The 22,211-nt window shown below is 47.4% G+C and overlaps 2 long non-coding RNA genes across 4 annotated transcripts in view; one reads left to right on the top strand and one right to left on the bottom strand.

The window, feature by feature from the left end:
- Nucleotides 1–11,618, bottom strand: part of LOC138491410 (uncharacterized) — an 84,287-nt gene extending 72,669 nt beyond the window's left edge. For both annotated transcript variants that reach the window (XR_011275998.1, XR_011275999.1), the window contains exons 1-2: nucleotides 11,488–11,618; nucleotides 7,771–7,890 (exon numbers count right to left, since the gene is read on the bottom strand). This is a non-coding gene — a long non-coding RNA (uncharacterized lncRNA). The remainder of the gene's footprint in view (nucleotides 1–7,770; nucleotides 7,891–11,487) is intronic.
- Nucleotides 1–22,211, top strand: part of LOC138491411 (uncharacterized) — a 332,106-nt gene that overhangs the window by 76,547 nt on the left and 233,348 nt on the right. The window lies entirely within an intron of this gene.

Genomic DNA, 22,211 nt, shown 5'->3' with positions numbered 1-22,211 from the left:
TGGGAGACATGGGTGGGGGCCTGGTGGAGGCTGGCCCTGCACTACTGGGGGGTGGGGGTGATGGGAGACATGGGTGGGGGCCTGGTGGAGGCTGCCCCTGGGCAGTGGGGGTGGGGGTGGTGGGAGATATGGGTGGGGGCCTGGTGGAGGCTGCCCCTGCACTGCTGGGGGATGGGGGTGATGGGAGACATGGGTGGGGGCCTGGTGGAGGCTGGGCCTGCACTGCTGGGGTGTGGGGGTGATGGGAGACATGGGTGGGGGCCTGGTGGAGGCTGCCCCTGCACTGCTGGGGGGTGGGGGTGCAGGGAGACATGGGTGGGGGCCTGGTGGAGGCTGCCCCTACACTGCTGGGGGTGGGGGTGCAGGGAGACATGGGTGGGGGCCTGGTGCAGGCTGCCCCTGCACTGCTGGGGGTGAGGGTGCAGGGGGACATGGGTGGGGGCCTGGTGGAGGCTGCCCCTGCACTGCTGGGGGGTGGGGGTGATGGGAGACATGGGTGGGGGCCTGGTGGAGGCTGGGCCTGCACTGCTGGGGTGTGGGGGTGATGGGAGACATGGGTGGGGGCCTGGTGGAGGCTGCCCCTGCACTGCTGGGGAATGGGGGTGCAGGGAGACATGGGTGGGGGCCTGGTGGAGGCTGCCCCTGCACTGCTGGGGGGTGGGGGTGCAGGGAGACATGGGTGGGGGCCTGGTGGAGGCTGCCCCTGGTGGCTGGGGGGTGGGGGTGCAGGGAGACATGAGTGGGGGCCTGGTGGAGGCTGCCCCTGCACTGCTGGGGGGTGGGGGTGGTGGGAGACATGAGTGGGGGCCTGGTGGAGGCTGCCCCTGCACTGCTGGGGGGTGGGGGTGCAGGGAGACGTGAGTGGGGGCCTGGTGGAGGCTGCCCCTGGGGGGTGGGGGGTGGTGGTGGTGGGAGACATGGGTGGGGGCCTTTTGGAGGCTGGCCCTGCACTGCTGGGGGGTGGGGGTGATGGGAGACATGGGTGGGGGCCTGGTGGAGGCTGCCCCTGCACTGCTGGGGGGTGGGGGTACAGGGAGACATGGGTGGGGGCCTGGTGGAGGCTGCCCCTGCACTGCTGGGGGTTGGGGGTGATGGGAAACATGTGTGGGGGCCTGGTGGAGACTGCCCTGGTGGCTGGGGGGTGGGGGTGGTGGGAGACATGAGTGGGGGCCTGGTGGAGGCTGCCCCTGCACTGCTGGGGGGTGGGGGTGATGGGAGACATGTGTGGGGGCCTGGTGGAGGCTGCCCCTGGTGGCTGGGGGGGGTGGTGGGAGACATGAGTGGGGGCCTGGTGGAGGCTGCCCCTGGTGGCTGGGGGGTGGGGTGGTGGGAGACATGAGTGGGGGCCTGGTGGAGGCTGCCCCTGGTGGCTGGGGGGTGAGGGTGCAGGGGGACATGAGTGGTTGCCTGGTGGAGGGTGCCCCTGCACTGCTGGGGGGTGGGGGTGATGGGAGCCATGTGTGGGGGCCTGGTGGAGGCTGCCCTGGTGGCTGGGGGGTGGGGGTGATGGGAGACATGGGTGGGGGCCTGGTGGAGGCTGGCCCTGGTGGCTGGGGGTGGTGGGAGACATGGGTGGGGGCCTGGTGGAGGCTGGCCCTGCACTGCTGGGGTGTGGGGGTGATGGGAGACATGGGTGGGGGCCTGGTGGAGGCTGCCCCTGGGGGGTGGGGGTGGTGGGAGACATGGGTGGGGGCCTGGTGGAGGCTGCCCATGGTGGCTGGGGGGTGGGGGTGCAGGGAGACATGGGTGGGGGCCTGGTGGAGGCTGCCCCTGGGGGGTGGGGGGTGGGGGTGGTGGGTGACATGGGTGGGGGCCTGGTGGAGGCTGCCCCTGCACTGCTGGGGGGTGGGAGTGATGGGTGACATGGGTGGGGGCCTGGTGGAGGCTGCCCCTGGTGGCTGGGGGGTGGGGGTGCAGGGAGACATGAGTGGGGGCCTGGTGGAGGCTGCCCCTGCACTGCTGGGGGGTGGGGGTGGTGGGAGACATGAGTGGGGGCCTGGTGGAGGCTGCCCCTGCACTGCTGGGGGGTGGGGGTGATGGGAGACATGGGTGGGGGCCTGGTGGAGGCTGCCCCTGGGGGGTGGGGGGTGGGGGTGGTGGGAGACATGGGTGGGGGCCTGGTGGAGGCTGGCCCTGCACTACTGGGGGGTGGGGGTGATGGGAGACATGGGTGGGGGCCTGGTGGAGGCTGCCCCTGGGCAGTGGGGGTGGGGGTGGTGGGAGATATGGGTGGGGGCCTGGTGGAGGCTGCCCCTGGTGGCTGGGGGGTGGGGGTGCAGGGAGACATGGGTGGGGCCTGGTGGAGGCTGCCCCTGCACTGCTGGGGGGTTGGGGTGCAGGGAGACATGGGTGGGGGCCTGGTGGAGGCTGCCCCTGCACTGCTGGGGGATGGGGGTGCAGGGAGACATGGGTGGGGGCCTGGTGGAGGCTGCCCCTGGTGGCTGGGAGTGCAGGGGGACATGCGTTGGTGGGCAGTAATGCAAGGTGACATGTGGGTTGGCTGGGGGGCATGGCCATGCTGGATGGGGTGCCTGCAGGACATGTGCAGGGTAGGCCCCTGTGGTGTGGGCCACCTGCAGGGGCCGTGGAGGGTGTAGAGGGAACACCTGGGAGGACCCACACATGCAATTCATGTGTGGTGCTACACGCGCACCCCTGTAATACACGTACCCTGATGGAATCGCGTGTGATACTTCCTGCGCACCCCTGAAATACACGTACCCTGCTGCTTTTGCGTGTGATACTTCCCGCGCACCCCTGGAATACACGTACCCTGATGGAATCTCGTGTGATACTTCCCGCGCACCCTGTAATACACGTACCCTGCTGATTTTGCGTGTGATACTTCCCGCGCACACCTGAAATACACGTACCCTGCTGCTTTGGCGTGTGATACTTCCCGTACACCCCTGGAATACACGTACCCTGCTGCTTTTGCGTGTGATACTTCCCGTGCACCCCTGGAATACACGTACCCTGATGGAATCGCGTGTGGTACTTCCCGCGCACCCCTGTAATACACGTACCCTGCTGATTTTGCGTGTGATACTTCCCGCGCACGCCTGAAATACACGCACCCTGCTGCTTTGGCGTGTGATACTTCCCGTACACCCCTGGAATACACGTACCCTGCTGCTTTTTCGTGTGTTACTTCCCACGCACCCCTGATGCACACGTACTGTAAGCGATATTCAATCAACACTACAGCTAAGTCAATGCCTAGTCTGGGATGCTGAGGAAAACCCTTATTGATGTATTTTTATATTCGGTTCAGTACTCTGGATGACAACCCTTGTATAACACCCCCCTCGTAGAATCCCCCTGACCCCACTGAGCCAAGAAGTAGGTTTGTTTTGCAAATTAAAAGGTTTATTTGAGAATTTAAACAATATCTATATATGTCACACTTTTATAATAAATTAATATCTGATAGTACACTTAGACATATGATGTTGATCCACAGTGGGTAATCTGGCACTAGCACACTTCTTTACAATCAATGAGGAGATAGTATAGGATGGATAAAGTAGCAAAAATACTTTTATGATTTCAAGGGAAAAGCAATGAGGAATAAATGCAGTACAGAAATACTTGATATGATTTTAGCAAAAGATAAGATAATCACTTTTTCTCTGGCAATTCACCCCCCTCCCCTATGCAATGTAAGAAATGGAAGGAGATGGAAAGAGGAGCACACAGTTCTCAGGAATGCAATCAAATACAATACGAAATTCAGTTCCCCCCAGCAAGCTTAGAGGAAACAGGTAGGAGTTTGAAACACAGGCCCAAAATGTTTTTTAAATGTGATGGCAATGGATGAAAAATATGCTGAAAATGCTTTTAATTCCCTTTAGGAGGTTCAGGGTGAGTGAGAGATACTTGGGATGAGCTCAGGCTCACTTTAGCAATGATTCAGGGATGGTTATTAAGAGACAAACGAATTTTTAGCACAGGAAAGCAAAAAGCTGCTATCTTTTTACAGGTAAAGAAATCAGGCCAAATCGCAAATCGCAGCAAAATTCGCGAGTGCGTGAATCGTGATTGCGGCAAAAGTATAAGGAGTAGGAAGTCGGTTCTAGGTTCGTTGGAAAACGGTTCAAGAGATATGGACGATTTAATAAAGGTAGATTTCGGATTTAAAGTAAAACTCAAAATGACAGGTGACAGCTTGCAGCTTCAGAATTGGCAGGTGACAGTTGTGCAGCTTTACAAATGACAGATGACACGATTTCTAGGAGGCTGTTCTACTTAAGCTAAAATAGTTTGGATTAGATCATTTTAACTAAGAGATTGGTTCTGCACAGTTCTGCTAGGTACTCACAATATAAATTTGAAATAGGCCTCGCCACGGATCTGGTCAGGTTTTGGACTGGACTCCGGTTCTGGTCTCGACACTTCACAGTGATCTGGCAATTGTTCTTGGCAAAAGAATTCAAACAGCTCGCCCGGCTGTGGAATAGTTCGCAAATGATTTTAAGGATGCTGAGGCCTGCTGAGAAGAGTTCTCAGTTTGTGGGTTTAGGCCCTTGCTTTAAGTTTTGAAGTAAAGTTCTGGTCTTTGGAGATTGATGGATTTGAAGTCTGGATCTATGGATGTGAAGTCGTCGGTCAGCATGCTCCGCAGCAAATGGAATTGAATGTCTCTACCTGTCCGAGCAGTCTCTTTTTATGTGTTTTGAAAATGGGTGTGTGCCTGGGCCTAGCTAAGCCTGCCCCTCTCTACTTGTCATTGGCCCAATTCTCCCCTCTCCCATGATTGGGGGAAGGAATGGATTGTCAGAGTAATGCTGTAGGTTTTATGGTCAGAGGATCCTCCCCTGGTCAGTTTGCCCACAAATCTATATTTGATTCAAATACATCTTTCCCAGATATACAATTTGTTGAAATTACATGTGCACATTACATATTCCTTATGGCCCATGCTTGTCCGCCTCTGATCTTCCTGGGGGCTTGCATTCAAAAATGACAACATTTTGCGCTTTTTAACTGGTTTTGCAATATCGGACATTTACCCAAAATTACACACATGTGCGCAAGGAGTATGGACATTAATTGATGAAGTGTCAGATTTTTAACTTGCAGACATTTGGAGTGAGACCCTATTTTCTGCTAGCAACCCCCCAGAATACACCACAGTGTCCTAACACCTCTTAAAATGTGCACCGAAAAATCACAAAAATAATGATATTACTTATATAATTCTGACAAGTCCGCACTATGAGTTATCTATCTTTTTAAAATTATGCCCTGGTCAAAAAGGGGTGTGGCTTCCCCCATCACAGGGTGGAATAACTGGTTTATCCACTTCCCCCAAGCTCAGATGCTAGCAGAGGCACTGCCCCTCCCAGTTTCCCCTAAGAGGAAGCCACTTTTACGACGCCCCCAATATAACATTTGCCTGAGTCCAGGACAGGCCTTTGTTCAACTGCCTGTAGTCCCCAGCTGCTCCACCCCTAATCTAATCAGAGAGGTAACAACTCCTTTTGGCAAGGGGAGTGGCTGAACAGGTTTCAACTCCTGTCGGGGGTAGTTGTCAGGCAGAATCCAGTTTCATTAAGCCAGGTTTCAGCTAAATGTCACTTTTTGTTCCCAGTTTTCTACATTCAAATCAAACTGACAATTTTTACATATACATTAAATAATTACTTCCTTCAAGTCATTTCAGAATATAGTTTTACATTGTATCCACCTCTTAGCAAGTCTTTCCTTGGTCTGGTTTTGTTTCATTTGTTCAGTTTTACACAAAAGTCTGGTGGTTTTAAAACGCCGGCTTTCTGATAGTGGTGAGTATTGGTAATGCAACCATTTTTGGGATTAAGAAAATGAATTCCCCACAGTTCTGAGTTGCTTTTTTGGCAATCAGCATTGCCATTCCCAATGGTTTCAGGCTACTGTGTGTGTAGCCCAATGGTGGTTTTAGGCAGTGCCCTCCTGTGCTCACAACATAGGCAAAAATGGGTGGCAGCCTATTCTTCATGTTTTCCCTGTGCACTCTCTGGGGAGTTCTGGCCATCATGATGTTTTCCATGCCAGTACTGCACAGTTTTATTGTAGGGCTTGGATGCATGGGTAAAAACATCCCACAGTACACAGGACAATCGTGTGTGGAACTTCCCGCGAACCACTGAAATACACGTTCCACGCTTGGCGTTTGCTGTTTGCCAGCCCTGTGAACTGGTCCAGGGTTAGCGCAGCCCTTTGCGATGATTTGGGGACTTTGAAGGCTTTTCCTTGCGCGAGGGCATTCTTGGGGGCGTAACTGGCGCTGCTGCAGGGTCGCTGCGCCACTCTGCGCCACGGCTGCTTTCGGAGCCTAGAATCCATGAATACGCTGTGCGATGAAAAGGATTTTTTCGCACGCGGCTGGCGCAGTGTATCGCACGGGGACACAGTGCGCCAGCCACGTGCGCCATTTTTGTGCGAATTTCTATGAATTACCCTGTCAGTGTTTTCCAGGAAAGATGAAGTATCGCCTAGGTCAGCATCATGTGAAACCATCAAGCCAAAGTCTGCACTTGAACAAGATACTTCAGTGTCCACTACAAATGAAGGAGAACCAATGTCAGCCAAGGAAGGAGGAGCTCCAGGCAAAGTGTCAGCATGTGAAGATCTCAGACCAATGTCAGCACATGCCGATGTCGATGCAATGTTTGCACCTGAAGAAGCAGCTCTTCTGTCAGCAAGAGTTAATGTGCTGGCCGATGATTGGACAACATGTACATCTGTGCTTCAACTGCCACTTCAGGTATCATCAGAAGACAACCTCTTTTGCTTGATTGAATAAGAGTCTGTCGCATTATCAGCTCCTCTTAGTTTATGAGGAAAACGATGAAGTGTTGATCTCTGTTTTGGATCCTTGGATTTTCCTGTAGGTGTAGACATGTTCGTTCTTTTAGTACTGCTAAATCAGAAGCTATTATTCAAGCAAATGATGGATTCATGGCTGTTTTGTTCTTCACTCTTTGGGAGATCACTTCTGTTGCACATCAAATAAGAGGTAAATCTGAAATGTATTGTTTTGGCTTAGAAATAACATTCCTATATACAGATATGTTTATCTGTATATATTATTTGACTTCCTGAAGATAAGCTAATACTCCCAAAAAATCAAATCAGAGGGTAAAAATACTCCCCAAAAAAAATATGAAACACACACGGTGGACCGTGAGCTCCTCTTTCACCCACACAGTTCCGTGGATATGTTTGGACAGGTAGTACACATATTACCACAGGATGAAAGTACTGTTATTACTCCCCAATCGGAAGAAATGCACATGTATCTTTTGAAGTGTATGAATAACTAGGTGCAAAAGAAAAATTATTACAAACACATTTCAGTTTTTCAGTTAAAGCATTTTTACTCGCTTACAAAATACTCCCATGGGAATTGGACTTACATTTTTACTCCCTAAAAAATAATTTTACAAAATAGGGAGTAAAACACTCACACTTCAAAATCTTATCTGGAGCACTGAGTCAATACCTAAGCGGTTCTTTGAAGTATTCTTTTTTTTAGCTTAATTTTAGGCCAGTCCTATCTTTCCGTGACATCGTTTAGATTTGAGAGATGAACAGTAGTAACCTGTTCAAACTCTGCACCTGAAAATGGACTCAAGTGAACCATGTCTTCAGTGTCATACAGTTTGAAATTAATTGTGTGGCATTCTATGATTCAATAGAAGAGACACAGCAATCCTTAGTGTAGATAAGGAATAAAAGAACATTAGCATATCCTACCCATTTTCAGTAGGTTGCTTCATGTTCATTTACCTGCCACAGTGGTCACAGATAAGTCTGGATGTCAGCTGCCCAATGATAGTACTGTTTACTGCAGTCTGAGAACACAGAAAGTAACTCCCACAAGAAGATAAAAGTATGGAAGATGCAGACCTGAAAATAAAAGCAACATATCAGAATGGAAGAATCATTTGTGCAACACCACACCATAGTTGTGTGGTGTAAAAGAGAGGCCTGCGGGCTTGCCTCAATTAAAAAGGCTGCAAACATATACAGTAAACTGACCATGGTGGTCAGTTTCACCAGATCCTCTGTCACAGAGACACAATGGTGTGACTCAATGATTGTAGTACTAGCACTCCATTATTATTGGTACACCATTTTTCCTCCAGTGATGGAGAGAGATCAACACACACACAGGTAAGCACATCAGCATACGGTCTGAGGAAGGATTTAGGATGCATGATTTGGTTTGGTTTCTAGGATCAGGGTACACAGATCACCTGACCCAAACCTCTAATGTTTGGCTCAGTTGCTTTTGGGTTTTTTGGAATTCTTTGGACAGCCATCAGGCCAATTTACAGGCGATGGGCATGGGCACCCCCCATCAGTCCTGCCTCTCCCTGGCTTAGGAGGGCATGAAATAATCATTTGTATAAGTACCGCAGAGTGCAATGGAACCTGCTCGTACTACCTAGAGGGATCTACAAGTAGGCAGGGGTGGACCGTGGCCAAAAATTGGTGGGGAGGCGGAGGTCTAACCCTTGAAATGTTGGGAGAGGTTCCAACTTCAGAGACTGTGGAGGAGGAGCAAACTCACTTATGTGGGGTGTAGGAAGAGATAATGGAGATGTAGTGACACTGTATATGCAAGGCAGTAGGTGGGACATGGCATTGCTTTCAGTGAGGCAGTAAACTGAAAATAGAAAATGGAAATGCACATTTTGCATGTTTAAAATTATCAATTTTATGGTGAATGGGCCATCTGTTTACTTTGCACTGAATAAATATGTTAACCCAAATTAATCAACTTACACTTCCCAGTTATTAACAATTTAACCTTTAACAAAGCAGTGCAAAATGCTCCAGATGACAGATTCTGTTTTTCAGTGGAAGTTTAAACGTGCAAGCTGTAGTCTTGTTCAGAAGTCGATATTGTACTTTGCAAGAAGCAATTGATGCAAACATCCTGGGGAGGTGGTTCTCTGAGGAAAGAGATGCTAAACAGCTCGGGTGATGTAGACGTCAGAAGAAAGGGCAGGTTGTATTAGTTTCAGTGACAGGGCTAACATATAAATTTAGCAGGCAGAAGAGGTGGGCCAGTCTTTTGTCCAGAGGAGACCGGAGTGTCAGCAGAGAGGGCAGAGCCGTGCTGTGCAGAAAGGCAAAATTCAACCAGACAGCTGTCTGAGAAGATGGGTCGGAGAGAGGTTGCAGCCTTCTAACTGGGGTGCCTGAGCGCGGGGTTTGCGGCACTGCTTTATGCTGGCAAAATGACAAACAACCTTGCCATTATTAGATGTGAGTATATTTGTGATAATTGAGACGCACATGTGCGAATGTGTTCTGAGATGGCCAGGGAAGTGTTATTTTTATGTAAAAGAATTCAGCACCTTTCAAATGTCATTTGGGGAAATTACATTTTATACTAAACGTAGTTCTTGCCAAATGTTCATGACCCAAGGTCGAAGTGGGCGAAATTTGCACTGTGTTCTCATGTTATAATTTCACTTGCTATTTATTCTTGCTGAATGATATTCCATGACTAGTTATGCCGCTATTCAATGTTGCTGTTTTTTAATTGGTAAGTTCAATTATAAATGCACATTCTGAAAGTTTACGCGTGTCTTGTTACATTATTCACGGATCCGGGTTGTGTCATTTGTTAAACGTGGGTTCATAGATAGACAGATTGTATGAGTGCAATGTCTCAGCTATGCATGCTGACAGCTGAGCAGATCTGTGAAAGACAGTAGTCCAGTTTCGTAAATAAGTGACTGGAATGAAATGACAATTAGCACTGTCAAGTTCCCATAGGTACAAAGTCTGCTGTAATGTGCTTACAGTTAAATAGAACACAAGGTTCAGAGGGGAATTTTGTCACATTATAAAGGGCATCACCATAAACATGCTGTGCTACAACATTACCACTATTTCACCACTATTTTTTACACTGTACTAAAATACCACCAAATTAGGTAATAGCCCTCTAACAAAATCCCTAACAGGGGTCTTCTAACTTCGTCATACATTCAAATGAGACTATTCTAGTGCAGCTTCAATGTTACAAGCAGTTAACTCTCTCCTTCAAGTCTCTCTCCTACAAGGGAACTGTCTTGTTATCTTTCTCTCTAGAGCAGGCCCTGTGAATTCCGAGGGCTGTGCTGGAAATTACAAACAAACCTACTAAACTGAATATTATTTGACATCATCAAAAGTGGAAGTGGGTAATTGAAAATGACATTAAATGATGTGTCATCAGTCTGATAGTGCAGGACAACATGGAAAGTGGCATTATAAGAGATTACCACAAGTAAGCCAAGAGACAAAGAATGTCACGGTGCACAACCCATGTATTGTCACAAGTCTTATATATGGAGCAACTGTACAGTCTAGTATACCATGAGTGTGAATAAAATTTTCACAAAAGTCAAAAAGATTCCATTCAATGTAGAACAAATTATAAAGAATTAATTTGAGTCCAATAATGCGTTTTCTTTCAAGATAGAGTCTGAACTGTGTGTAGTTCTGTAAAAAGGTACACTGACACTACGCGTTTCAAGTCTATGGGCCTCATTACACGGTAGGCGGTAGGGATTTACCGGTACCGGTAAAATACCGGTACCGGTAAATCCCTGCCGCCTTACTACGAGGTCCCTTAGCGGGTTGGTACTTTAACGCCTGCTTTTTGCAGGCGTTAAATACCAACCCGCTAAGGGACCTCGGAGCTAATTACGGCACCGCTAAATTGCGGTGCCGTAATTAGCGCCTTCCCCATTCCCATTGAGCCCTATGGGGCTGAAATGGGAATGGGGAAGGGCAATGGCGGAAGGGGGATTTACCGCCCCTCCAACCTTGGGATGGGGCGGTAAATCCCCTTTCCGCCAAGGCGGTGCCGGTATTTTACCGGCATGAGCCATGGCGCTAATAGCGCCATGGCTCACCGCCTACCGTGTAATGAGGCCCTATGACTCTTCTTCAGGTGTGGGGGACTCAAGTAAGTTTCTACAAATAAAGGAATAGAACACTCAATTCAGTATTTCAACTTGCCAATCAGTTAAAAGGAATTATCAGAACTAAACATCTGAGTGGGAGTTCATTACTGACCTTGCAGTAATGTAAACATCAAACACTTCCATGAGAATAATGGTGTCCCTGGATATGGGGTCAACGATTGGGCGCTCGACAAAAATCGAATATTGTTTCCTGCCAGGAAGTAAAAATGAAAGTAGAGTTGCCAATAGGTTACATCTCGTAATTCACATCAGTGTATATAGAGTTATAGTAGTGCCACACATCTCACTTAATATTAGTATGTCTCAATGAACAATGTTCCCTCTCTTTACCTGAAACGTAAAGGGAGAGGGTAACTAAATGATCTCTTTATTCCAATTCAATTGGGCTCTTAGTTGGTTAATCATGTTAAAGGGAGAATGGCTTACCTTTAGTTCATATTGATAAAAAAACTTAGAATGGCGAACTGCGGGCTCGAGAGACAGCAAACACATACATGCCAACATTTCAACCCACCTGTGCGGGAGATTACGTCCGAAAAATCGGGAGACAAAGATTTTGCCATTGGAATCGGGAATCTACCACCTAAATCGGGAGGGTTGGCATGTATGAAAACAAGCACCCTTGCGTCCTGTGGTCGCCTTAAATTGTTGAGATCACGTGACATCCAGGAGCAGTCACATGATCGGCCCGTGTCAGGTGATCGTAAGTGAGCAAATGTTTAATGAGTCATTTAAAGGGGAAGTGCTATAATCTGGCATGTAGTGCAGTTGTCTACATTTAATCGTGTCCATGTTCAAGGCTTTTCCATTGTATACCGTAAATAATGTTTATATATCTACGTGACGAATGAATCTGCCATTATGCATAATCATCCGTTCACCTTAATGAATGCATTGTGTGCACACGTGGGTTCTACCCTTTTACATGTAATCAAGGTCTCTTTGCTTGTTGATGAACTAATTTGAGTATAATTAACCGCAATTGAAACTGAAAACGCGTTTGTATGAGATGCATTGCAGTGATTCATTAAATCAAATACCTGCGTTGGTACAACCGGGACGTGCCTTGTGAGTAAAACGGTGGGCTTGACATAGGCTGTTTGCTTTATAAGCCACGATTGTCATTACACTTACAGCAATTAGCATATTTCATACAGTTATTGTCAATATCACAACACATATGATATTAAAAAACGTAATGCAAGTACACATTTAGGAAAGATCATATAAACAGGTATATGCACGACAGTTGTCAGTATTGTGATCGTTTTTCAGAGTAAATAAGGGCCTATTGTCAAGTGTCACACAGGAATAAATGTATACATTCGTCTGCCGTAAACCAATATTTCAATAATCACTCACATAGTAAGTCTCAAATAGCTAATTCACCTCGATGTAACATTGAATTTGGCATTTAAATAACCTAATATGTTCTTAACATCTCTAATGATGAAAACAGGTAACCCCTAGTTGCATACAGTCACTTAACAACATAAAGACACAGTGGACATCTAACTTGTGATACTCCACAATTTTCCATTGCAAATGGCTAATGTACCACGATGTAGCATTGGGTATAACATAAGCATAGCGCAGTGTCTTCTCCAAGTCCCCAGTAGTGAATATCAGGTCACTCCTAGTAACATAAATTCATTTGATAGCCTAGACACACAGTAGACTTATAGCCCGAATAGTCCATAGTTACAGGTTATACATGACTAAATCCAATCTCTAAGACACACAGTAGTTTTTTACAATCACATTAAGTCCTAATATTAGAAACAACATTCTAAATTGCTAAAGACTCAAAAGTGTAAGTATATAGATAAATTCGGGTGTCTCTAATTTCAATGATGGCAAGATTTATGAGTGTCTCACATTCTCTTGATTAACCCAGTCCAAAATCTCTTCAGAGATCATTCTTACAGAAAATAGGATAAATCAAAATCCATGTTCATTCCTTTTGGACTCAGCGCATCGAGTCGATCAATCCAATTGATCTCTTTCTGCAGTAATAATTTAGTCAAATCTCTTCCCCTCTGTCGTGGTGTAAGTTGTTCTAATATTACAAATTGCATTTGTGATATCGTGTGTAGCAACTCTACAAAATGTTGTACTAATGGAGATCTCTCTAAGTTGGTGCGGATATTTGATTTGTGCTCCGTGCACCATTTTTTGCCCTTCCTTGTCATGATTCCCACGTAATAGATGCCACATGGGCATCTAATACCATATACTACATTGGTGGAATCACATGTAGTGGTGCGCTTCAGAGGCATCAGCTTTCCAGTATATGGATGGTTTATAGACTGGCCCTTTATGATGTTGTTGCAATGTTGACAATTCATGCAAGGTAAGGTCCCTCTATATGCAGCTGGTGAAGCTCTTGTAGCACTGATATCTGCTCTTGTTATTACATCCTTTACCGATTGGCTTTTCTTATATGCAAAGGTAGGTATTGAAGGGAATAGCTTACCACCTTGGAGTCTAGATGTAAGATATTCCAGTTAGACCTGATGATACGCTCAATTTGAGGGCTTTGGTGTGAGGAGCCCAGGCACACGGCCTGTGCTTGGCTCTGTTTAGCCACGCCCCCTGCATTTTCCGATTGGAGGAATTGCAGGGGTTGCAAGGGATTGACAGGGGTCACCAACCAATTGGCGGGGGTCACTCTTGCAACCCTTGAATGACATCCCTGAGTGTCTCTGGAGGATAGCCCAGGGGCAATGTGTTCGCCTTGGAAGCAAGACAACACGAAGCAACACATGTCCGATCCCCGGGTCCGCACTTAGAAACCTCTGGGTATTAAGCATGTTATAAATGACCTATCATATCATATCACGGCGTAATCCTCTATGAATGTATGACTGTTGGTGCTCAAGAGACTTTGTAATTAACATAGATTTGTGGGGTTCTTCAATTTCAAACCTTCTTTTTTGGGGGATAAAGGCCCTTGGCTTTGATTACATGGCCTTGAAAGTTTACTTTGGTTTTACACCATTGTGCTTTTGGAAGAGATCTTTTTTTGCCTTAATTCCTTAATTGGGTCAACACTTGGTGAATCACAGTTTTACTTTGTATTTAAATATGTTTATTGGCATTTTATAACATTACACAGTTTAGTGCAATCCATTGATTCATACTCAGGAGCTCCACGTTGTGTAATTTTAAACCAGAAAAAAAGGAAATTAAAAATGTAACACTCAACATACACAGAAGCATTGTCAACCTTGTAGGAATAGCATTCAAACGTATTATTCTGCTTGTGGCATCCAGAATGTTAGTGGGGCACAGCTCTTTGAGAGTCACTAAAAATAGTCAAGAAGACCTCCCCCATCAGCCTTGTAGGGCAGGTTAAGTCCCTGTTATGAGATCTGGCTTGAGTCAAAAAACAGGACAACTTTGCAAAAAAGGCCTGCACACTGTCCTGCATGAAGTAAGATGCCTACTCAGCCCCAAAAAGATACCTTGGAGACATACAATAGAATCAATCTGGAGAGCTTCTCTAGTTATATGATTGAGTGTGGACAGCACCCCTGTCCAATATCATGTGGGTTTGGGGCACAACCACCAAATGTGCATATAGTTCCCTGTTCTTCTCAACACCTTTCCTTCTTTTATTTTTCATTTTTAAAGCGCTCACACAGCCCGTGGGCATTGAGGCGCTGTTACCGGAATATGGGCCTCATTACGAGAACGGCGGTAGCCATGGAGCTATTATCTCCGTGGCTGCCACCGTTCCGGGCTCCATTACCGGGTTCCTGCAATGGGGACTTACCGGGTTACTCCGAGATAGGAGGACCCGGTAATTCCTCCATGCAGAAACCCATCCCCCTTCCTATTTGAGCCCCCATAGAGCTCAATGGGAATGGGGAGGGAGGTAATAACGGGCAGATTACATCTGTCCCGTTATTGCCTCCCTCTTCCCCTCACGGGACCCGGAAAGCACGCCTGGTTTTACCAGGCATGCGATCCGGGTCCCTCGATGGGAAGCTTGTAATCGGCGCTCCCGGAATGAAGGGGGCCGGTGCTGTACCAGCCCCCTTCATTCCGGGAGCGCCAGGGTCGTAATGAGGCCCAATGTCTTAGTTGCGTATTTATAACGTGCTTAATACCCAGAGGTTTCTAAGCGCGGACCCGCGGATCGAACCTGTGTTGCTTCGTTTCTTCTTGTTTCCAAGGCGACCGTTGCCAACATTGGCCATCCTCGGCTCATGTATTTCATTCTTTCTGGGGTTAGGTAGTCCTTCACTGATAATTGAAAGCCCCTTTCTGGATATTGCACACTCTGGGTGAACCTGTGCAGGCCCATCCAAATCTCCTTCCAGCTCTTCTCGGGTATTTCCACCCCCAATTCTTTGTCCAAGGGATGGACATAAGAGGCACTTTATTGCACAGTCTAGACACTTATACAGGAGGGATATTAGCCAGAGGAGTCACTGTGGGAGAATGTGATCCTCTAAAACTCTATGAGTGCTCTGGTGGCTGCCATCCCATTGTGTGGTTGCATCGCCAAGTGACTTTTTCACCAATATGTATTTATTTAGATGTACATCTAGCCAAAAGGCTTTGTATAACACATGAACATACAACATTTACATAAATAACAATACAAATTTCTAAAATTCATGAATACTTCTAAAATACATCATGCAATACATTTTAAGATCACCACGATATTTAGATAAAATACTACAAGATAGTAGAAAAGATTAATATCATTTCCTCTCATAAAAATCATCCACAGATCAGTTATATCTGTCATGTCAGTTGCATTATTAAAAGATTTAAAATACTTAGTACTCATATCGATTAGACTTTCACAATTCATAATAAGGTGGTAAAGTGACTCAGATGCATTATCACCTCATAGGCGACATTTCCTCAATTCACATGGAATTCCAAGTCTATCGCCTTTTGTCTCCAGTGCTTCCATCATGTTGAATTTCATCAATAAGTAGGTGCAAAACGTGCTAGTGCTAGGATAAGCAACAATATACTTAGGGGGCATAATTCGGGTTAAAAACTCTTTAAGGCACACACCACTATTTGCCTTTGATGCAACATTAATCATATTTTGTTCAAGCCAAAAATCATACACTTTCTTGTTTAAACCCCTTTTTAGGACCATTATTGATATTGTTCTGGGGTCACACCCAGTAGACCACTTTTTATGCAATCCTTGCAGGGTGCCGATAGTGCCGATCATCAACACATTACCTTCTAAGCTAAGATACGCTTTCACGTATGGTACAATGATCGTGTCAGTGGATAATGTAACCACCTTTCCATAAGACAAAACATTGGCAAGTATATGTGTACCATAAACCTTTTATGGCAAACTCTAAATACAAATATTCCACACTAAGATTTTGTGGAGCCGCATTCATTTTCTCAGAAGTTTGGTTTCGAATGCCACTATTTGTTTTACAAAAATATGTCCCATACCTCTACAGCATAGAGTAACATTGACCTAATTTTTGCCAAATAGAAATTCAGAACCGCAGTAACTGAATAACCACTGTTTCTGCCAATGAAAGCACTCAAAGCATTCGCAGACACAAGACACCGATTCTTAAGTGCAGACCATTGTGTTGCCCAGTTTAGCCTCTCATCGATAATGATCCCAAGATATTTATATGAGATCACTTGTTCCACTTTTTTAGAAGCTAAGTTCCATGAGTATTTCTTCAGTCTACGTTTTTTTGAAAAGACCATAATGTTGCTTTTGTCAATATTAATAGTCAATCCATTATATGCAGAATAGGCGACTAAGGAATCGAGCATATGCTGCAGACCAACTGGAGTGTAATCCAATATCAGCAGGTCATCGGCATATGCAAGCCATCCAACGGTCACACCATTGAACTTCAGAGGGTTTTCTGCGGGTAAATTAAAGGCTTTCATCATATCTGACAGATATAGATTGAATAGGATCGCAGCAATCATGCATCGTTATTGTACTCCGCAACAAGTTACCATATATTTAGAGAGTCTTCCTGCCACATTAATCTTATTCTTACAGATGTATCTGTATGGAGCAACATCAACATCCTTAAGAGGCCTTGAGGAATCCCCCAGGAATTCAATTTTTGCCATAGTCTGTTACGAAGAACAGTATCAAATGCGGCAGAAAAGTCTATGAATGCACAATAGACGTCCAGATTCCTTTTGCCCCAAGCATGCTCAATTGCAGATGTTAATATCAATAGATTGTGGTTAGTACTAGATTTGTCACGAAAGCCTATTTGATTCAATGGTAGAATATTTGATTCAGCAATCCATACATTCAGTTCCCAAAGCAAAACCTTAGTGAAAATCTTGGATGAAACGTCAAGCATTGCCAACATTCTAAAATTTGCCGGTTTATCCCAGGACCCTTTCTTATGTACCGTTAATATATGGCTAGTTTGCCATGAAGGTGGGATCGCTCCCAGCCTACCAATTTGTTTGAATAACAACAATAATGCAGCACCCAATAAATCTGGTTGTTTTTTTATTACTAGGTTACAGACACCATCTGGGCCTGCTGTGCTTGAATTCTTCAGATTTTCAATGATACAAATAATATCTAGTTCAGAAGCTTTACAGTCCCATATAACGTCCGGAGTTGGGAGGATATTTTCAGACGATTCAGTCTTGCCTAAAGTGTCTTTAATATAATTGGCCCATGTTTCCTCCGTAATACAATTGATTGTCAGATCCTGTTTTTTGTGTTTACTAAGCAGATGCCATATACCTTGGTTATTATTTGAAAGGGCCATCATCGCTATTTTCTTCCATAGATTAATCTCGCGTTCCCTTTTATGTAAGATGAGTCACTGTTTATAGTTCTTTTTAAGTTTTTTAATGTGACATGCGACTGCTTGCACTGATAATGAAAGATAACTTTTCCTTACCACCATTCGAATTTCATTGCGAAGATTCTATTTTGCTTCTCTAATCATCTTATCATTACCATGCCTACGAGGTAACACAATATTGGACCGTTCATCAACAGATTTATAGGTTCTACGTTCATCCACATATTTTTGAAGGTTCTGCATAGGCTGAGCAAAGTTTGACAATATTACGGTCTCAGAACGATTTCCCGAAACCACCTCCTTAATAAACTCTGGTAATAAATCAGATACCGCTTGGTTAACATTCTCTATGTTACGGCTATGCCAGACAATTCTATTTTTTCCCTCATTGATATGAACCATCCCATTTTCATCATGGTCAGAGCTTTCATCACATATGCCAGGGAGCGCAAAAAAAGACAAAGAGGGAGTTGATCACTTTCATCCCTCTCGACAATACCCATATCCCAAATGGAATGTAATCCCATATTGTTAATGAAGATATAATCGAGAGTCGCTGCAGATCTATCTTCAATCCTAGTATCTTTCATAGAGGCATCACCTGGAGTCAGACCGTTTAATTTCACTAATCTATGAGTATTTATTAAATTTGCCCATTTTTGACCTTGCCTGTTATTGGACACCGGATTGGACCGTTCCTTCTTGCTTAGCCCAAGAGTTGACCGCATGATTCAAATGATCAACTCTGGCCCTTTTCAAATAGGTATGCTATAAACTCACACACTCCTGTTCTCCATCTAGAGAAAGTCACCCCATCATATGCTGATATTCCTAAAGTGCAAATGTGTTCTCCTTTCTTACAGCCTACGGATGAAGATGAGATTTTGGTACCCACGGACGGTGGTGTTGGAGTGTACTCCCTCCAGCTAGGGTCAAAGGCGGGTACATCCCTCTGTAAGCGCTCCAAGTGAAAAAGTGTATTATTGTGTATATTGTTGGGTATCCAGTTTGTTAAGGCAACATAAACAGAGTTATATTTCACACAAGCACATATATTGTGACAAGTACAAGTTGCAAATTAAACATAGTCAGGGTAATTCATAGAATTCAGCGCACAAGTAGCGCACGCGGCTGGCGCACAGCGTGCGCGTGCGATAGTCTGCGCCAGCCGCGTGCGCCAAAACCGAATCCGGCGCACAGCGTATTCATGGATTTTAGGCTCCCAAACCAGCCGTGGCGCAGAGTATCGCAGCGACCCTGCAGCAGCGCCAGTAACGCCCCCAAGAACGCCCTCGCGCAAGGAAAAGCCATCAAAATCGCTAAATCATCGCAAAGGGCTGCGCTAACCCTGGACCAGTTTACAGGGCTGCCAAACAAGGAATGCAAAGCGGGTAACGTGCATATCAGGGGTACGCGTGAAGTTATACACGCGATTAGCCAGGGTACGTGTATTACAGGGGTATGCGGGAAGTTTAACATGCGATTAGCCAGGGTACGTGTATTACAGGGGTATGCGGTAAGTTTAACATGCGATTAGCCAGGGTACGTGTATTACAGGGGTACGCGGGAAGTTCTACACGCGATTAGCCAGGGAACGTGAATTACAGGGGTACGCGGGAATCATCACACGCGAACAGCCAGGGAACGCGTATTACAGGGGTACGCGTGAAGTAGAACACGCGATAGGCCAGGGAACGTGTATTACAGGGGTACGCGTGAAGTAGAACACGCGATAGGGCAGGGAACGTGTATTACAGGGGTACGTGGGAATTATCACACGCGAACAGCCAGGGTGCGTGTATTACAGGGGTAGCGGGAAGTTCAACACGCGATTGGCCAGGGTACGTGTATTACAGGGGTACGCGTGAAGTAGAACACGCGATAGGCCAGGGAACGTGTATTACAGGGGTACGCGGGAATTATCACACGCGAACAGCCAGGGTGCGTGTATTACAGGGGTAGCGGGAAGTTCAACACGCGATTGGCCAGGGAACGTGTATTACAGGGGTATGCGTGAAGTAGAACACGCGATAGGCCAGGGAACGTGTATCACAGGGGTACGCGGGAATTATCACACGCGAACAGCCAGGGTGCGTGTATTACAGGGGTAGCGGGAAGTTCAACACGCGATTGGCCAGGGTACGTGTATTAAAGGGGTGCGTGGGAATTATCACACGCGAATAGGCTGGGTGGGCCCTCACAGGTGTACCCTGTACACCCTCCACGGCCCCTGCAGGCAGCCCACAAAACAGGGGACTACCCTGCACACCTGATCATGTCCCCCTGCACCCCCATCCACCAGGGGCACCCTCCACCAGGCCCCCACCCATGTCTCCCACCACCCCCACCCCCCAGCAGTGCAGGGGCACCTGCCATCAGGCCCCCACCCATGTCTCCCACCACCCCCACCCCCCATCCACCAGGGGCACCCTCCACCAGGCCCCCACCCATGTCTCCCACCACCCCCACCCACCAGCACTGTGGGGCACGTGGCCAGCAGGCAGTCAGGCAGCAGCAGATGGCAGGTGGGAGCGTGCTCAGGGCTCTGGGGGACTGTAATTTGGCCTCCTGGCCAGGAGCGTGGTCTTTCGTGTTTGAACGCGTGGACAGCCTGATAGGGAGTGATTTTGCACGTGAAAACCCCACACTCAGCGAATCGCGCGAAAACCCGTCACCAGCATATGTGCGTCTATAGTTACCTGCACGTGCAGTGTCAAAGCGTGTGATTGGTGAAAATGGATCTACACGCAGGAGTGACAAAGCGTGTGATTGGTGAAAATGGATCTACACGCAGGAGTGACAAAGCGTGTGATTGGTGAAAAGTGAGCTACACGCAGGAGTGTCAAAGCGTGTGATTGGTGAAAAAGGATCCACACGCAGAAGTGACAAAGCGTGTGATTGGTGAACATGGGCCAAGCACGTACACGCCGTAAGTGACGCTGTACGTGTGGGCCTGTATATAAGGTAGTGTAGAACACCATTTCCTTGTATGTGCTTTTCGTGGAGAGCGAGTGGGTGAATTCTGTACTTCTTGTCGTTTCACACGCGATTTACTTCACGGCGTTTCCAGTTCGTACTCCCTGTTACCTCTGACAGCTTTTTCTCTTTGTCCTCTTGTACTGGTTTACCTGGGCCTGTTCCCTCAAACAGTGTCCCCTTCTACTGTTGTCCTGTCTCCTCAGACAGCGTACACATCTTCTTTTGGCGGGGGTGTTGCCAACCAAACGCGCTCATTTTTCACGCTCTTTTACCTGGCAGACGGTGAGTGACGCACGTATCTAACTTCTGTGCTTGCCCCGTGTGTAGCCTACCCCTTCAGAGGTCATTCTAGGCTGCGTGTGACACGCATACGTTCATTGTGTTACTGGATGCCACAGCGTAGTGCAGGGTTTTCCATCAGCACACGTGGTCTAGGAGGGGTATTGTGCACGTCCCTTAACTTTTCTGGGGTGCCTGTGCGTTGCGTGACCCGTCATCTTTCCCCAGGGGTGTCATATAGCCTTGCCACTGCACTAGGGTACGAATACCATCTGGTACCCAACCCCTTTGACACCCAATTGCCCAGGACAATTGTGCACACCGACTCCCATACGCACAATAACATCAGTGCCATGGTTGGGAGGCGTGCAAGCCGTAAGGGTGGCAAAGGTGGCCGAGCCACACGTGGTGGCCGTGGAGGATCCACTAGGGGACGTGGTTGTGACTTGCAGGGTGTCCCTGTCCCCCCCAGTCTGGAGGACCAGTCAGGGACACCCATGCCCCCCCCCCACACCCCCCACCCAGTTGAGGGTCATGTGGCTGATACCAACCCTGATCAGCCCTTGTCGGACCAGCCCATTGTGGCAGCAGACCTGTCCGAGGGTGATCCCATCGCTGACATCCAGGTCAGCAGGTCCACTGCACGTGCACCGGTGCACATTGGTGTCATCAGGGCACGCGCATCTATGCCAGATAGGTCATCTGCTGGCCCCCGTAGCCAGGGTGTGGCTCCATCCACCCCACCTCTCATACACCCTGCCAAGACTGTGTCGGTCCTAGTTCATGCACCTCAGATCAGGCCTGACCCCATCCCACTACCCCCAATGCCTGCACCTACTCCCATGCTGAGTGTGCAATCCCACACACCCAGTACTGAGTCCACCACGGCTCCTGCCCCTAGTGTCCACAGCGGCGTAGGACACTCTGGATCCCCACCCCCTTCCAAGCGCAAGAGGAAGAGTGCACGTCCGGCACAGGCTGATTCCCCAGGCACGGCTGCACAGTCCGGCCCATCAAGGAAGCCAAGCTTCACAGACGCCGAACTGAATGCACTTGTTCAGTATGTGTCAGATCATGATAGGGAAATGGTCATCGTTGCAGGGTCCAAGACCACACATGCCAGACGCCAGGCACACTGGCAGACCATTGCTGACAGAATAAGTGCCCTTGGAGTAGT

Source organism: Ambystoma mexicanum, chromosome 10, assembly GCF_040938575.1.
Source record: "Ambystoma mexicanum isolate Mex_15411 chromosome 10, UKY_AmexF1_1, whole genome shotgun sequence".
NCBI lineage: Eukaryota > Metazoa > Chordata > Amphibia > Caudata > Ambystomatidae > Ambystoma > Ambystoma mexicanum.
This window is presented reverse-complemented; position numbering and strand designations above follow the sequence as displayed.